This window comes from Castor canadensis, chromosome 11 (assembly GCF_047511655.1).
Source record: "Castor canadensis chromosome 11, mCasCan1.hap1v2, whole genome shotgun sequence".
NCBI lineage: Eukaryota > Metazoa > Chordata > Mammalia > Rodentia > Castoridae > Castor > Castor canadensis.
The window spans coordinates 12,327,897-12,345,607 of NC_133396.1; the positions used below are offsets into that span (position 1 = coordinate 12,327,897).

Genomic DNA, 17,711 nt, shown 5'->3' on the forward strand with positions numbered 1-17,711 from the left:
CTGACTCGCAGGGCGGGCCGGGCAGGGCGGGCCGGGTAAGCTAGGGAGGGAGGGAAAGAGGGCGGGCCCGGGAGGGGCGGTGGCCCCTCATGGGGGCGTGAGCGCGCACGCTGTCTCTCGGGAGCGCGCACGTGTACACGCCGCGGCCGCTCCTACCCACCCACCTTGGCGGGGCTGGGCCGAGTCACGCGCTCGCTCCCGCGATCGCGTGCCTGGGCCGGGCGCGCTCGCAGAGTCACGTGGGCTGGGCCGGGTAGAGTCTGGCGCGCGCCTCTGGAGCCCGACTTTCTGTTTCCCTTTGACTGAGCGCTGTTACGCACGGAAAAGGGCTCTTTCCTGGAGTTGTAGAAACGGGAGGCCAGACCCTGGACACTACCCTGGGGGCTCTCTTTCTTCCCAGCCGCTCCCACCTCCCTTTCTCTTAGATTATGCGCCCGCCGCCGCCGGCTGTCACCTCCACGTGCCCTACTTCGATAACATGATGACGTCGGTCCCAATCCCGTCCCCAACATACTTCCAGGTCTTTTTGTCATTTTTGACCCCTGCAAGGGCCCAGGTTTGAGAAGAACGAACTGGAAGGTGGGTTCACCTGAGGTAATCTAGAAGAGGTCGTGAACGTCTCACTAATGTAGATTTCCCGCCACCCCCCCACCCCCCAGAATTGCATTTTGAGGACGTCTGCAATGCTCGCTGAAATCAGTGAGTGGGGCGGGGGGAAGAGTGAGGTCATGGTGACAGTCCCCCTAAACCGAACACTGTGATGAGATTCTTCCAACAAGGAAGCAGATAAGCAAACAGACCTAGGATTACAACAGGCAAAATTTAGGTTTCCTGCCAGATTACAGAGGATATGACCAGCAAGAGATTTTTTTCTGTCCTAACAACAGAGTCAGGCCAGGACACCTGAAGAGGCTGTCCAGAGACAAGTGACAAGTGACAGCTGGGTTGGCAGAGTGACTGTGTAGCAAGGACCGGAGAAGCCAACTTTTTCATTCTTGGTATTTAGTTTCAAGTGGAAAAAGCCCTTTTTGTGTCTGTCTGGTTTTGGCAATGCAATATAATAGTCCTTGGTTTGGACTGTGTAGCTCAGGAACTTCCTGTGTGTTACAGAGTTGGGGTAAGAGGTCAGCACTGTTGGAGGCTTATGGACAAGTTTAAATTTAAAAATCAGTGCTAACTCAGTGAATCAGTTACTGACTGGGGCTGGGTTGGTGACTGAGAAACCTCATGACTCAGTACTCCGGCTGCAATAAACAATGCCTGCAGTTGGGTTATCTTCTGCTGTGCTGGCCAAGCCCATAGGGTGGACAGGCTCACCTCCCAGATCTGTGGATTGCCAGGGACAGGATCACTGGGCCATGCTGTCAGGCCAAATGGATGGTAGAAGTCTACCCTGAATGGAAGATCTCTCTGTAGTCTCAATTAGTGTTAAGGAGGCCCTGTTCTTGAATTACAAAAGGACTAGCCTCTGCCCAATCTGAACTCTTAGCAAAGACAGAGGGGGGAAGCTGTGAGTTAAACCAGTTAACATCTTTTTCCTAAAGTGTGTGCAACATAGTGGAAGATCAAGGATGCCTAGGAGGCAGGAAGGTGTTCCTGCCTGGCCAGTTCATGTTGTGACACGTAGAGCAGCAGAGAAGCTGTTCAAGGGACTGTGTGGAATCTTGCCTTGGAACAAGCTTGGCTCAGATGGAGCCTGACTGCTCTAATAAGCATTTCTGAAAAAGAGACCTTTGGGACCCAGCCTGAGGTTTGGCTATGGCTACAGTACTTCTAACTGGTGATCAAGACATCTTGTAAACTGTAAGCACAAAAGTTAGTCAGCCAGGTGTTGGTAGCACATATCTGTAATCCCAGCACCCCTACTGAAGCAGGAGGGTTGAGAGTTCTGGGCAGGCCTGAGCTGTATAGCAAGTTCAAGGCTACCCTGAGCTATATAGTGAGACCCTGTCTAAAACAAAACAAAACCAAAGGAAAGCAAACAAACGGAACTGACACATGACCCCAGCAATTTAACTCCTAGCTAATTACCCCCAAACAAAAACACGCACACCCGTGTTCATGGCAATAGGATTTAGAATAGCCAAAGGGTGAAAACAACTCAGATATCCTTAAATGAATGAATGGATAACAAAATGGTATGTCCAGGCCATGGAAATTCAGTCATAAAAAGGAATGAAGTACTGACACATGCTACAATAAGAGTCAACTTTGAAAATATGCTAAGTGAAAAAAGGCCACCCGTTATGTGTTTTGGCTTATATGAAATATTTAGGATTGGCAAACCCACAGAAGCAGAAAGCAGCGTAGTGCCTGGAGCTCGGGAGTGAGGGAGGAATGGGAAATGACTGCGTAACGGTACAGGGTTGCCTTTGAGGGCGATGAAAATATTTTGGAACTAGATAGTGGTTACCGTACTGAATGTCACTGAATTGTATGCTTTAAAATGGTCAAATAATGACTTTTATTTTATGTGAATTTTACCACAGTAAAAAAAATGCATTAAGGAAAAGATATTTTCCATAAATAATCTTTGGCGTCATTTAACATTGACGTTATGAAAAAGACCACAGTATGCACATGTAATGTTTATTTCATTATTTGCATCAGAAGCCAATTTAGCATCTAGCAGTTGCTTCAGGTTGTTGTAATGATATTGGTGATTTTTAATTTTCAGATATATTGTTTCATCCCTGAAAAAATTTTTCCAACTTTTAACCAGTGGAGTCTACTGGCTAGAATCAAACCTGGTGAATGCTATGTTGCCAAGAGGGCCAGATGTTAATTCATTGGAAACATCTGTACTATTGCTAGCCACTTAATCTATATGCAAATGAAGGGTTTAGGAACATGCCCCCTCCAGTCCCTCCTCCTTTTGATCTCCCTCCTCCCTTTAAAATGATAGGAATCATTGCAGTGTTCTTTCTGGAAGCTCAAAGTTTATTGCAAGATAAGTAATGAAGGATGTGACTGAAAATGGAAATGCACTTCCAAATGGATTTTCTCTTCCTATCACCTTAGGAAAGAATAAACCCTTTCCATTAATATTGCCACTTTTGAAACTTATTTGTTAATTATAATTCTTCTCTTGAACCCAGGCACCGGTGGCTCATGCCTGTAATCCTAGCTTCTCAGGAGGCAGAGATCAGGAGGATTGAGGTTGGAAGCCAGCCTGGGGCAAAAAGTTCATAAGACCCTATTTCGAAAAATCCTTCACAAGAAAAGGGCTGGTTCAACGTGTAGGACTGGTTCAAACCCCATACCACAAAGAAAAAAAAAAAAACCCACAATAATTCTTCTCTTGAAACTAAAAGGATGACTTCTATTTTATAATTACAGTTTATTTTCAATTTGGGGTGTGTGTGTGTGTGTGTGTGTGTGTCACTGGGGTTTGAACTCAGGGCCTTTACCACTCCAGCCACTCCACCAGCCTATGGTTTCAATTTTTAAGAATGGTATTACTTAGATTATTTACCCATCTTTGCACCAAATGACTTTAGGCTGTTTACAGAAATCAGGATTATTCACAAAGGACAAAAATGTGTCACCCTCAGACATGTTCAAAAGAATGTGCCAGAGGCTCCAGGAACGATTCCAAACAGAACTTTTAAAAAATTCTGTTTTTGAATGATGGGAAATATAATTTAAATAAATGCTTTGCTTGCCAAGGTGACTACTCACTGTTCAGGATGGGATAACACCCATTTAGATGTGTTTATTTAAAAACCAGTCACATTACGTGATAGTTAAACCTTGAGTTAATTTTCTAATAAGGATGATGACACAGCCAGCATTTTTATTACACAACTCTCTTCTATCTCACCATCAATACAAAATAGGTGGAGCATTCTAATCCTTTATAACAGATAAAGCAGGCGTGGACTTCTCATACTTCCCTTTCCCTACCAGGAAAGGAAGGGAATTCCCAAGCTCTCTCATAAAACTAACCTCTTACATTCGTGTGATGTTTTAAATGCCTCAAAGCACTCTGACCTGCTCTGTCTCATTCACTGCTCACAATAACCCCACTAGGAACACCCAGCATTAATCTCACTCTCATTGGCCCCAACAAGAAGCTGACTGGAAGAGGTTCTTACATGACTTTCAGAAACTTATTCACTGTGGTCAGTAACGGAATCAGCCAGGACCAGAAGCTCAATGTTTTGACTCTGTATTCAGTTCTCTTTCTCATAGGCCAAAACAGACCTAGCACCCAGAAAGCCTGGGTGTGTGGAGCTCAAAGTTGACACCAGAAGCTAACTGTCCTTAGACTCAAGGCACCATGGAGTCCAGTAGTTTTGTTTGTTGCTCTGTTCATCTGTTTTTCCAGCCCCTTCCAGGCTGGCTGCCATTTTGAAGTTCTCCAGCTGTTAGGCTGAGTCTAGTAAGATGTTGCATACTTTGAGCTCAGGCTGCAGTTATAAAATGTTCCAGGTGGCTGAAGGAGAAATAAAAAAAGAGAAGACAGGCTTATGGCAATATTTACCTGGTGTGTAAGTCCCATTCATTATTCTTATAATGTGAGTTAGAAACATTTTTATAATGACATTTGATGTCATGACCAGAATAAGCCTCTTGTGTGGAAAGTTTTGTATGCAGCTAGACATGTGGAATTGAATTGTGGGTGGTTTTGTTTGTTGTTGTTAATAATGGAAAACATGATTTTAATTACTGACTGTATTTTTCTCAGCCTCTGAAAAAGATCCATGAGCTGCCAATGACCAGCTGGGACTTCAGCTCATCCCAAATCAGGAGCCTGTACTGTCTCAGAGAGGTACACCAGTGTCCCTGGAAATGCTTGCACCTTGCTTTGTGACATCAGACTTGCATATGGGCAACCTGTTCATGTAACATTAATCACAAGGCTTTGCCTGTACATTTGAGATTCTTTCTAAGGATTTCAAAACATTCTACTTAGTCCCTCTTGCTCTTGGTTATTTTCCCTTACCTTTTTTTTTTCTTTTGGCGGCATTGAGGTTTGAACTCAGGTTGCTAGCAGGTGCTCTTACCACTTGATCCACTCCACCAGCCCATTTTTTTGTGATAGGTGTTTTCAAGATAGGGTCTCAAGAATTATTTGCCTGGGGCTGGCTCTGAACCTCAATCCTCCAGATCTCTGCCTCCTGAGTAGCTAGGATTACAAGCATGAGCCACCAGCATCTGCTTTTTTAAAAAAATTTTTTTTTTTTTTTTTTTTTTTTTTTTACCCTATGTGATTTTCTTTTTTTTTTTTTTCTTTTATTATTCATATGTGCATACAAGGCTTGGTTCATTTCTCCCCCCCAAAAAATTTTTTTTTAATTGTAATTTTTGCAGACAGAGTCTCACTATGTAGCCCAGGCTAGTCTGGCACTTCTATTCTCCTGCCTCAGCCTGCTGAGTGTGGAATTACACATGGGTGCCACCATGCCCAGTTTCCCTTACCACTTTTTTTATATATAAACTTTTTAGTAGGATATATTCATTATACGGGGGAGGGGATTCATAGTGATAATTCTGTTTAGACTTACATTGTACATTAGTTACATTGCCCCCATTGTCTGTCTCCCTCAGCCCCCTCCCCACCCCACTTAAAGCAATTGAAAGAGGTTTCTTAGTTCTGTTTCATATAGTTATATGAAGTCTATCTACCATATACCATCACCTTAATCTCCTTTCTTCACCCACTCTCCTCCCATTAGTATCCCTACCCCTCATACACTGACACTGTACCTCTTTTATAGTCCTGGTCTTTGCTATTAATATTTAAGTTGATGTTCAAAGGGGCTTCTCAATGTATGCCCACTGTAGGTGTGCTTTACTTTGGTCCATTCAACCTCTTCCTTTACTCACTCTTACCCCTTTGTCTCCCACACCCCATTTTTCAACAGCTTTTAATACATATCCTCATATCCTCTACCTTCACATCTTATGGTATGTGATATTACTGATGCTCTATCGTTCTCTTTTCCTTTCCCTCTTTCCCCAAGTTCCAGAGAGTAGTTCCACTGTTACAAACATGTTCTACATCTGAGTTTGTATATGATCATGCTTGTTTTTGTGTATATGTTTATCTTTAACTCTATCTTCCACATATGAGAGAAAACATGCAGCTTTTGTGTTTCTGATTCTGGCTAACTTCACTTAATATGATGTCCTCCAGTTGCATCCATTTACCTTCAAATGTGTCATTATTCCTTATGACTCCATTGTGTATATATACCATAATTTCTTTTATTTATATATGCATACAATGTTTGGGTCATTTCTCCCCCCTTCTCCCCGCCCCCTTCCTTAACCCCCTGCCCCTTCCCTCTCCCCCCCTACCCCCTGCTATCATATACCATAATTTCTTGATCCATTCATCAGTTATAGGGCATCTGGGTTGTTTCCAGAGCTTGGCTATTATGAATAGTGCTGCGATGAACATTGGTGTACAGGTGCCTCTCCTGTATCCTGGCTCACCTTCCTTTAGGTAGGTGCCCAGGAGTGGTATCACTGGATCAAATGGTAGTTCCATTTTTTTGAGGCGTCTCCATACTGCTTTCCATAGTGGTTGTACTAACCTGCATTCCCACCAGCAGTGTGTAAGGGTTCCTGTTTCACCACATCCTCACCAGCATTTGTTGTTGTTATTACCCTTGATTATGGCCATTCTAACTGGAGTGAGATGAAATCTAAGTGTTGTTTTGATTTGCATCTCTTTTATAACCAGGGAAGTTGAACACATCTTCATGTATTTATTGGCCAGTTGTACCTCTTCCTTTGAGAATTCCCTGTTTAATTCATATGCCCATTTCTTCATTGGGATGTTGATTCTTTGGGGGCTGAGTTTTTTGAGCTCCCTGTGGATTCTGAATATTAGTCCCTTATCAGACAAGTAGCTGGCAAAGATTTTCTCCCATTGTGTGGGCTATCTTTTGAGTCTGGTGACTGTTTCTTTTGCTGTGCAGAAGCTCTTTAGTTTGATGCAGTCCTATCCCTTACCACTTTTAAAGATGAAAGGTACTTTTTAGGTTTTCTTGCCTATACAAGCAAGGATCCTTTATCATAAATTCTGTTTCTTGGGCTGGGCGCAGGTGGCTCACACCTGTAATTCTAGCTACTTAGGAGGCAGAGATCAGGAAGATCATGGTTCAAAGCCAGCCCAGGCAAATAGTTCAAGAGACCCTATCTCCAAAAAACCCATCACAGAAAAGGGCTGGTGGAGTGGCTCAAGGTGTAGGCCCTGAATTCAAACACCAATACCACAAAAAAAAAAAAAAAATCTGTTTCTGTAGGGAAATTCAAGTCTGCAATCTCAATTTATTCCTGCAAATCAAAATCCTCTGTGTCAAACCTGGTGGCAGCTGTTTTCTTTCCCCTACAACATTAGATTAGCAGGCTTGGACCTGCCGATACTAGCACCCACACTGTGGACTTGATGGCAGGCTCTGTCTTTCAGGTAGGGTTGCCTGACCTGTTATGGCCTGCAAGCTGACCTTTGCCTCAGTATAGAATGCCAGAAAGTGTCCACTGGTCAAGTTTATCATCCAGCAGTAAGGGCTCATCCAGGGATGCTGAGAAGTGTTCTCTATAGCAGACTGCTTCCCAGAGCAAATAATGTCATCAGCTCATCTTTCCTCAAACTCCTGTGTCAGCTGCTTGAGAAAAGATAGGCGAGCTCATGGAAGGATTCAGGGAAAGGCAGCAAATGCTGAGCTCAAATGGCAGCCTCAGAGGACTGGGAAGAGGAGGTTCCCTCTTCTGCTCTCTTTTTAGCTTCCTTCTGGCCATGTGAGGCTCCATCTGGGATTTGAGAGGAGGAAATAAAAGCCAGGGGAAGTGGCTGGATGTGTGTCCAGCAATTTTGTACTTGTGGTTGCTTGAGCTGTAATAGAAAAAAGCTCCCTTAGATAGTTAATCCACTCTTCTGTCTAAACCAATATGACTCATACTCTATTGTTTGTTGTGCATTTTGTCCTCCAGAGAACGAATACAATATAGTGGGGAGAACTCAGCTAATGGAGCCAAGCCTTGCCTTTCTTGTCTGTAAAGTGGGAGGACTTATATATAAAGAGTTTTTGTGAGGATTAAATTATAAATTAGAGGACACATGCACCCAGTCCATAAATGAGAGGCTTAATTTCAGAGTATTAGAGGAAGAAGCAGCTAGATGTCTTTACAAGCCCCTTAGGAGGCTTAGCAGTATTTTCACTGTTAGAGTGTTCTCCCTGGGTCTTTCCTAAGCTCTTCCCTTGTGGCTTAAACATACTTCTTCTCTTTCCCATGCCCAGGTTCTCTCACAGCTGCTGATATGTCCCCAGTAGAATCTGTTTCTAGTTGCAAGGGCTTGATAGAACAAAGAGAAAAGATACGCCTATGAGGGGCTGAGCCCAAAGTCTCAGCTCTGAAGAGGGGTGGGTTTATTCACTCCATCAGGACCTTAAGGAATCACCTCATCAACCAAGGAGCAGAGGTTCAAGTGAAGATGTCAGCACAGAATGTGAAGAGCATGGACTTTGTCTTCTCATCTATAAAGTGGGCATACTAACCTTGGAGTGTCTTCATAGGGCTTACATAAGATGGCAGAGAGGACTATCAGTCAACGTCACCACACTTCCTTCTGGCAGAGTACTTATTTATCCAATTGATGAACTAATGTCTGTCGTCAAGGTCATGGGTACTGAGGAGGGTGTGGGCATGTATGTTGATATTTTAGTTCACAACCCCATGTTCTATGCACTCACCCCCAACAGCTTGTACTGGAAAGCTCTCAGGACTTGGGGTGAGCACATCAGTGCTATGCGTCCCTCAGGAAGACCCAAAGAAGTAGGCTTGGCCTACTTGAATAAGAACTTTGGGGTCCTGGTATCCACAATTCGGTCTGGGAGGAAGCACGGGTCATGCGAGTCCCCTGGCCTCACTCCATTTGTAGGAACAGTATCAGGATAGGGCTGAGTGGACCCTCTAACAGCACAGCCAGTCAGGGGCCTCTCTTGGCTGGAGCAGAGGGTGCTGCTGGCTGGCAAGTACAATGAGATAAGATACCTAACGAGACCTCAGAATCTTCCAAGTTCCCAGGCTCCTGAAGTGGATCCCAGTGAAGACGCTTCTGAATGTTCATCTGAAACACTCCAAGTCATTCATAATCAGACCTTGGTTGCAGACTCTTTGTGCTCTTCCCACAGGAGCCCCTGCCCTTCCCAAGGCCACTCTGGGCAAGATGCCAAAAAACAGCACTTTATGGAAAAGCAGATGATAACATATAATTGTTTAACTAACCCTCAGTTATCTGATTACTCCAGATTTCTGCTAAGTGAAGAAATTAGTTATCCCCAAGCATTGGAACACACCTCAAGAGGAAGCTACCTGGCCTCCTTGGGGCTGGCTACAGGCAGGATATGACACCCCCAAGACTTCTTCTCCCCTGAGAATTTTCTTCTGAGCCACATGCACATTCAAAAGGGTAGAAGGTTGATGTAGCTCAATGAATGAGCACTTGCCTAGCTAGCATTGTCAGACCTTGGGTTCCATCCCCAGTATGAGAGTTGGGGGGACAGAAGGTGAAAGGTACTTAGATTCAAAAAGAGTGAAAACTACTGCCTTAGGCAGTTTTCCCTCTAAGAATTGAGCAGATCACTGAGACTCTTGGCTAATTTGTTCTAACAACTAAGAAATTGGGATTTAGGGGTGCTATTAATTCCTGCTGGGATAGACATAAGTTGCAACTTTGCTGGGGAAAGCACAATCCCTTCAGAAAGGCTATGATCACATGCTGCAATTTATGTCTGGTTTCCAGAAAGATTTACCACCTTGCTTAACTTTTCCCCCACCCAAAATGTTCCTACCCCTTGGCTACCATGGCCAGCAGTGTTAGAAAACCCAGAGTTCTCCCTGCCTTGGCTTCCAGTCCACCTTCCCATATCTCCCACCCTTTCCTTTCTCATCCCTCCCAGTCTTTCTTTCCTGGGTTTCTTGTCCCAGGCTGGTCAAGGTACCTGGCCTCTGAGGTTCGGTGGCATCCTCGCTTCCCTTCATCTTCACACTTGTCACGCTAGATTGCAACTGTCTCCTCCCTTGCCTACCATGCCAGAATGTGCCCTCTTAGATACTCTGTACCTAAAGTATTCAGTATGGTATATAGTAAATTTTTAGTAGTCACATTGGAAAAGCAAAAGCCAAAAAAAAGATTTTGGTGTCCTATTTATTACATTCTATATATCCAAAATACTATTTCAACATGTAATTAAAGATAATTAAAGGGATAGTTTGCATTCTTTATTGGGAGGTACTAAGTCTTCAAAATTCATTGTGATTTTACATTTGCAGCAATCTTAACAGCTGCTAACTTTCTTTTTCTTTTTTTGTGGTAGTGGTGTTTAAACTGAGGGCTCTGCCCTTGCTGGGTGTGGTCACTGTACTGCTTAAGCCACTTCTCCAGCCCTCAGAGGCTAACTTTCAATCAGAGATATTTGACCAAATCTCTGCTTTTAGATTTCGTAAAACTATTTGTTGTTCTTTTTTGTTTGGTTTATTTTCTGTGTGTTTGTTCGTTTGAGACAGGGTCTTGCTATGTTGCAAAGACTGAAGTGATTCTTCCACTTCAGCTTCCAAGTAGCTGGTACTACAGGTGTATGTCATTGTGCCCATGCGTGGTTTAGACTTCATAAACTTACAGTTGAAAGTGAATTCACAAAACCAAGTTGTTCCAAACATACTTAAATATTTTCTAGTAACTGAGTTGGGTATGTCTTTACATTCAAAATAATAACATTAACTAAAATACAAAATTCACTTTCTCAGTTGCTCTAGCCACATTTCAAGTTTTCAATGGTTATATGGAGCTAGTGCCCATTTCCTGGGTCAATTCATAAAAAATGGAAATGGATATGAGGCAAGGCATTGCCAGCAGGTGGAACAGCCTGAGAGCCAGCGTGTGCCAGGAATGAGCAGGGGATGGTGTGGAAGCCAGTTGCCTCAGAACCTACTAGTTGGGACTTAAAGGCAGTAAGTTATGATGCTGAGATTTTACTCTGGTGCTAAACAGAAACCACTAGAATATTTATGAGCAGGGCTTGAGTAACATGTACACTTTTAGGTAAATCTGTATGACAAGTGTCCATGAGAGGACGGAAGAGAGACACAGCGGAGATAAAGCATGGATGTGGAGAACTCAGGTATTTGGAGATAGCACCTGGCTGGTGTGAAAGCAAGCAGAATCTTCTGGAAACTTTACAAAGACAGACTCCACAGGATTTAGAAACCAACCAGGTTCTTTAGGGTGAAGGTAAGGAAAGAGGCAGAAGTGGCTTCTGGGGCTTTGTGCCTAGAAGATGGGTTGACACTGATAGTTTTAAGGAACCAGGGTAGTTCTGCTGGTTAGGAAGTGACTCCCAAGACAGCTGAACCCAGAGCCCTGGAGTCTGTATGATTTTATTTTTATCTATTTATTGACAGTAATGTTTTTTGTTTTGTTTTGTCTTCTATACCTGGTTTGTTTATTTTTAAAATTAAAAAAAATTTTTTTGTTTATTAGCATATATAACTTGTACGGGGGGTTCATTGTGACATTTATATATGTGCTTATAACATATCTAAATTAGAGCACTCCCTCCATCTTTCTGTCAGAGTCTCCCCCCACCCCCACCCCCAGTACTGGGGTTTCAACTCAGGGCCTCACACTTGCTATGCAGATGCTCTACCACTTGGGCCACACCCCCAGTTGTTTTTTTTTTTAAGCAAATGTGTAATTTATAACTCCAGCCCCACCCTCTGAATCACAAGGCCACCTGGACTTTGCTCTGAGTCTGAGATTGTAAGAGACACTCCTTAGTTCCTGGGGACTCTGAGGTGGTCTGTCCAGGCTAGAGCTGAATTTGAGACTGTTTTAGAAGCCAAGGGAAAGGACCGGGCAGAAAGCCCTCTCCTCCCTGGGTGCTTTCTCTTTCCCCTAATTTCTTCCCTGGGAAAAGCCTTACTTCTCAGGTGAATTTAGGTTTTGCTTGGAGTAGGAGAAAGCTCAACTTGCTCCCCCTCCGCTCCTCTTATCCTCCCTACCCTGGGCCCCTGTGATCCAATCTTGATGTGCACATGATCCAAATCAGAAGCGAGTCCCCAGGGCTGCTGACACAGTTGGGGACTGACCCATGGACTGTGCTTTCTGTTCCCTCACATAAGCCCAGTGCAATGTGGGCGTGTCTGCGCTGCTAGGGGATGGGAGTACAAAGAGAAAGAGGCTGTAGGGAGTTTATAGTGGGTGCAGTGTACTGGCCAGTGGGCCACTACTGTGTGAAGTTCTCTGTGCCACAATGGAGGCAAGGACAGCTGCCCAGGGCTGGGAGAGTTGGAACATCTCAGCCATTCTGGGAGGTGGGTGTGAGTTTTGAAAGAAAGGATAAGAAGGGAGAACTCTGGGCCTGGGAACAATGAGATGCTGACCTGGGAACAATGAGATGCTGATGTATTCTTCTCTTCTGAGCTCTTGCTACATTACCACCACTGTCCGGGAGCTTCTCATCTGTTAGCCTGCTCCTCATTTCCCAGATGGGAAAAGGGAAGCTCCCAGCAGCAAAAGTACACTTGGCTAAGGTCATCCTCAAGGGACAGAGCTGATTCAAACCCAGAAATGCCTGACTCATGATTACCTTAAGAAGCAAGGATCTGCAAACCACCCAGTATCCCACTGGGAGCACTTAGGGAAGCCACAGAGACCTACAAACATCAGGTGTTAATGGCTGTTTGGTTGAGTGGACCAAAGTCCTCTATTCGGGGCTCCATGTAGCATTCCCTGTCGATAATTGGAGTGAACTAGAAGAATGCAAGTCAAGCCCTGTACCACTGAGCTACACCCCCAGCCTGAACAAAAAGAATCAAACAGGTAGTTGTTCAGGTAGAACGGGAAGAGGACACTCAAGCCAGTGTTGTGGCTCTGCCAGGCCAGAGAGTGGGGTCCGCAGCGTGCAGAGCAGCTCCCAACCCCAGTGTGGCCCAACAACTCTGAGACTAAGAGCTGGGTAGGTCTGGGCAGAAGCTTCCGCCTGGTGCTGGCTGGGCACTGGGCCCAGGCTCAGGCTTTTCTAGGTCAGGGGGTTCTATCTTCAGCCTGGCTCGAGGATACAGCTTGTGTAAACTGCAGACATCGGCAGGCAGGCTGTGTAAACACAGACTATCTCCCACTCCAACATTTCCTTTGGGGAGGAGGCTTCTCTAACTGGGAGTCTCTGTTCTAACTTCTTATCAACTGAAGCTTCCTACCCTGATATAAGGAAGCTATTAAAGTCCGCTTCCTGGTATTGCCTTGACCCCTCCGGACCATGCTCCTGGAGCAGTAAATGTCGCTTAGAGGAGAATTTTTTCACACTCCCCAAATCCATTACTCAGTCTCAAATCTCCCATACCAAACAGGCCTGCAGGGATTTGAACATGTTTTTAACCAAAGCCTATACCCTTACGTTTACTTTTTATTCCAACCAGTTTAAAACTTGTTTACTTTCCAGGCCCTCCTGGAGCAGCCCTGCTGCCTCTATCACTTAGATTTATAAATAAGTTTTCCTTCTTAATGTCAGCACACCCTTTGTCATCCCTCACTCAGGTTCTGCTCACCTCTGTAAATGTTTCTTCGTATTTTCCCAGTTTCTCTCTTGTCCTTCTGATTATGAAAGTCCTATTGTCCTTTCTTCCTACATCCTACTGAAGGAAGGAGTGTGAGGAAGAAGACATGGTAAAGGACATCCCTTGAGATCTGAGGGCTAAGCATGATGGACACACCTGTAATCCCAGCTACCTGGGAAGCAGAGATAAGGAACAAAGAACAAGCTGGACGTGGTAAGGCATGCCTGTCAACTCAGCTACTCAGGAGGTGTAAGCAGGAGGATGAAAGTTCAAGGCTGGCCCTGGCACAAAAGTGCAAGACCCTATCTGAAAAAGCTAAAGCAAAAAGGGCTGGTGGCATAGCTCAAGTGGTAGAGCACCTAACTAGCCCAAAACCCTGGATTCAAACCCAACACCACCAAAAACATGATCTGAACATATGCTAGCTGTCTGACATTCATTGCTCTCCCTCTCATGTGAACTGCAGAACTCATAGACTTTGCTACACAATTTAGCACTTGTGGTAGCCAGCGTCCAAGATGGCCCCCAGTGAGTCTCTGCTCTTGGTTTTCGTGTCTTTATGTAACCCCTCCCAAAATGGGATACATTTGGGTAACCAGGGTACTGTGACACAGTGTGTGACCTGTTTTTTTTTGCGGTACCAGGGCTTGAACTTAGAGCCTACACCTTGAGCCACTCCACCAGCCCTTTTTGTGTTAGGTATTTTTGAGATAGTGTCTCAAAAACTATTTGCCCGGCTGGTTTTGAACCATGATCCTCCTGATCTCTGTCTCCTGATTAGGTAGGATTATAGACGTGAGCCACCGGTGTCCGTCCAGACTGTGACTTCTAAGGTTAGGTCTTAAAAGACATGTGGCTTCTTTCTTGTGGTCTTGGATCACTTGCCAAGAAGAAGCCAGGCACCATGTTGTGAGAATACTCAAGCAGCCCTCTGAAAGAAGTCATGTGATGAGGGATTGAGGCCTCCTGTCCAGAGCCAGCACCAACATGGCAGCCATGTGAGTGAGCCACTTCAGAAGTGGACAACAGTCATACCCTAAGCAGGTCCAAAGTAACAGTGTATGTGTAACTCATGAGTGACCTGGCACTGGAACCATGAGGCTGTGCCTTGCTCCCAAATTCCAGACCCATAGGAGCTATGAGAGATACTGTTTGTTGTTGTATGATGTTGCTAAGTTTTGGGGTACATTGAAATAATGACAATACATAGCCAATTCAGAATTAAATAATTTTTATAATAAATCCCATCCCCCAGGAAGCAGAAGCAGGGGGATTTTGAGTTTAAGGCCATCTTGGGCTATATAACAAGAACTTGTCTAAAAAAAAAAAAACCAAGAACCAAAACTATATGTTTAGTAAGAGCCAGGCAGGGCTGGTGGAATGGCTCAAGTGGTAGAGCATCTGCCTAGCAAATGTGAGGCCCTGAGTTCAAGCCCCAGTACTACCAAAAAAAAAAAAAAAAGAAGCAGAGTAAGAGCCAGGCACCACTCAGCACTTTATAGAAGTAATATCTCACTGAATGCACTTAGTAATAATAACAAAATCAACAATTAGCAGTGATAACATGGCCAAACTGTCTAAGTGCTTCATATGTGTGGCTCAAATGATAGAGCACCTGCCTAGCAAGCATGAGGCCCTGAATTCAAACCCTAATACCACCAAAAAAATTAATAAAAACAAAAGGATAAATAGAAGGTAAGTGCTTCATGTTCCATAAAATCTTCATGATGGCCTATGAAGTGATTGTCATTATTCCCACTGTATGTACAACAGTCTTCCCTTATCTGTGGGGATACATTCCTAGATATTCCCAGAGTATCTGAGACTGCAGTCAGTTCTGAACCTATGTATACTGTGCTTTTTTCCTGTATCTACAGTCCTATAGTAAAGTTTGATTTATAAATTAGGCATAGCAAGAGATTAATGACACTAGCTAATAATAAAGTAGAACAGTTATAATGGTTTTTTAAAATCTTATGAATTGTTTATTTCTGGAAATTTCCAATTAGTATGTTCATATAGTGTTGACCTGGGGAATTGAACCCACAGATAAGCGTGGACTTCTCTACAGATGGCCCTCTGTATCCTCAGGTTCCAATCCATGGAGTCAACCAACTGCAGATCAAAAATATTTGAAAAAAAGAGCACCTACAACTGAACTTGTACAATGGCTTACAAAGCATTTACATCATATTAGGTCCGAAGGAATCTTTGATGGTTTAAAGTGTAGGGGAAAATTGTGAAGGTTACATGCAAATATGGTGCCATTTTATATAAGGGACTTTAGCATCCAAGGATTTGTTGTCCTCAGACAGTCCCAGAACTAGTCTCCCCTACCCCAGGATATTGAGTGGCAACTTGATCAGGGAATTGAGACAAAAAGAGAAATCGAGTAACTTGACTGGGGCACAGAGCTGGGACATGACAGAGCTGGGATTGGAAGCCAGCTGTTCCACCCACTTGTCCCTATGTGGATTTTGTTGTTCTGGGTGTGCATCTTGCCTTTCCCAGAGTCTTTTTCTAGTGACTGTGTCTTTTGTCTTTGCTTCCTCACCATGATGTGAACATAATAAGGGCTGGATAAACGCTGTCAGCCTGCTACATCCCTTAATTCAGTGCCAGCATTCAACTCCATGGGGGCACTTTTCACATGGAAATACAACAAAACCCTTTTGTGGGCTGGGCTTCCCCAGAACTGGGCCCCATATCAAGATTTTTTTTTTGCCAGTACTGGGAGTTAAACTCAGGGCTTTCCACTTGCTAGGCAGGCTTTTCACTACTTGAGTCACTCTGCCAGCCCTTTTTGCGTTCGCTATTTTTAAGATAGGGTCTCACTTTATGCCCAGGCCAGCCGTGCTTCCCTGAATAGCTGGAGTAACCCGTGCACACCACACCACCATGTCCAGTCAGTGGTTGAGGTGGGGTTTCATGAACTTTTTTTGCCTGTGCTGGACTTGAACAGTGATCCTCCTGATCTCCATCTCAAGAGTAGCTAGGATTATAGGCATGAGTCACCACACCCAGGCTAAGAAATGTATTTTTTTAAGTTAGAGGCAGGAGGAGTCTCATTCTGACTGGCTTATCCAAATGGGCCATTACCCAACATGAGGCTCAGGTTGTGCCATGACATGGTCTTCCATGCTGTCTGATCCTCCACCATTCTATCCTCCCACTTTGGGGTACATTGCTCCCACTGTAAACCTGGGAACATTAAGAGTACCTTCACTCCACTCAGCAGAGCCTTTATCATTGATTTCACTTAAAAGCACTGTCTTACTTTATTTTGTGTTGCTCTGACAGAATGCCTAATACTGGGTCATTTATAAAGAAATCTATTTCTTACAGTTCTGGAGGCTGGGATGTCCAAGGTCAAGTGCATGCATCTGGAGAGAGTCTTCTCTCTGCAGAGTCCCAGGGTTGAGCAGAGCATCACACAGTGAGACAGAACAGGTATGCAGAAGTCCTCATGATCTAGTTAGGACTCAAGGTCCCAAGACATGAAAACAAGGGTTTCCAACACAAGAAATACTAAAATATCAAAACCATAGCAAGCACCATCACCAGGTTCCCTGAAAACATCTTGTTTTAGCACCTGCCTCCTGGTCTGGGAATTGGGGCTTTGAGAGCCTGGAAGAAAAGAAGGTGTGGAGTCAGTAAAACTGTACAGTCATTGTTTATGGTGGTCATCAGTACTGTGTACTAGAGGGAGCCTTCTAGGACAGGTGACCAACAAACGCCCAGTTTAGGAGGTACGTTTGTGTCATTTTGACCCATCACTGACTGGACAACTGTTCTAAAAATTCATTTTACCAAGCTAGGCATGGTGGTACACAGCTGTAATTCCAGTCCTCAGGAAGACTGAGGCAGGAGGGTCATGAGTTCAAGGCTGGCCTGGGCTACATTAGAGAAACACTGTCTCCCAAAAAAAATTCATTTTACCCAACTTTTTTTTAGCATCTACATGGAGCAGAATCCAAGACCATAGAACTAACATGACAAGGAACCCGCCCTCCAAAGTGCCAGCAGTTAGTGCAGAAGACTGATAAAATGTAATCAAAACTGGAGGTGTGGCTCAAGCAGTAGAATGCCTGCTTTGTAAGCACAAAGCCCTGAGTTCAAATCCCAGTCTCACCAACAAA

The 17,711-nt window shown here is 44.2% G+C and overlaps 1 long non-coding RNA gene across 1 annotated transcript; it reads left to right on the top strand.

Moving 5' to 3' along the window:
* The first annotated feature begins 157 nt into the window (after positions 1-157).
* On the top strand, positions 158-13,111 carry LOC141413684 (uncharacterized). Its single transcript, XR_012438464.1, has 3 exons — positions 158-579; positions 4,691-4,774; positions 8,256-13,111. It is a non-coding gene; the product is annotated as an uncharacterized lncRNA (long non-coding RNA).
* The last annotated feature ends 4,600 nt before the right edge of the window (positions 13,112-17,711 follow it).